The following is a 1,277-nucleotide window of genomic DNA, read 5'->3' on the forward strand; positions in this document are numbered from 1 at the left end:
GATCCTCCAATCAATTCTCTTTTATTTCTTTTTAGATCCTCATACACTGGTATTCCTAGTTGATCTCTGTCTGGCTCTGGTAAAAGAAAGAATCCTGGATGTATGATTCCCAGGGTACAACTCCCTTTCCACCGAGAGGGGAGCTTTGCATATGCCTTTTTCTCACATATCTAAAATAGGCCATCTGGTGCCTTCCAGTAATCAAATTTTTGTTGACTTATATTTTCTCAAAATTCTAAAATGTCTGGGTTCTCAAAAATAAGGATTTTTTTTTTTGTATCATTGCATTGAAAGAGTTTGACCTTATTATTGTACTTACAATTCTTTTCCTTTGTTTTTTCCTGAGTCCAATACAGAGCTGGTTTCTTGGGGACCCACCATGTAAAAGTTCTATTACTGACCTTATATCTCTTACAGGGAGTATTTCCTACTTCGTTAAGGAAAATTGTTTCTGGTACGCCAGAGACACTCCTCTCCTATCACTGTTGAACTTAGTACCCACCTTTCTGGTCTGTTTTCTCCCCTTATCCTTGTCTGATTCCACTTAAGGAGTTCTACTGGGCTTAAGCTACTGCCTTTCCATGGCCATTCCTCTGTCATCAGAGGCCCTCCACAGACCCAACAGTTGGTTACATTAACCTCTTTACTTATCTTTTCCCCTGACTCCACAAACAGGTTTTTTCCAAATTTTGAGATATCTTTTTCATTTTTTAATTGTTGTTTGAGTTTCACATACGTGTCTTGAATTTGGGTCAATATAGAGTTAGATTGCTGTGCTAGCTTTGCCTTCTTGTTTACCAGTTGTTCTTTTACGAAGCCCGAGACTTTACTCCTAACAATACGTGTGAAACAAATCCATCTTTCCCCTTTTGGACATTTACTTCCCTACCTGCTACCACTTGTTCCTAGGTTTTCTACAATCCAGTACTTTTTCCCATTCTGTATACAGTTTTCTAATTTGGATGGGTTATAACAGCGACTGTTGACATGGGTATGCACAATGAAAAACCTCGGTGTTTTCCATACACAGCTTTCGGTAACACCTATGGCATGGCTGTGTCGGTATCCCCAGAGGGAAGAGACAAAAGAGGAGTGACAGATAAAGGAATAACAGAGGTCCGATATGGCTTATACCTCCACCTCCCATGCCTATGGGGTTGCTACCCACAGCAGGGGTATATGATCTTCTTGGTGGCAAGTACAGTGGTCAATTCAGTCTTGCCCTCTATTTCCTCGTCACTTCCTTTTCGCTAATTTCCAGGCAAATTGCTTTTGAC

Source organism: Corvus brachyrhynchos, unplaced genomic scaffold (assembly GCF_000691975.1).
Source record: "Corvus brachyrhynchos isolate BGI_N302 unplaced genomic scaffold, ASM69197v1 scaffold314, whole genome shotgun sequence".
NCBI classification, from domain to species: Eukaryota; Metazoa; Chordata; class Aves; order Passeriformes; family Corvidae; genus Corvus; species Corvus brachyrhynchos.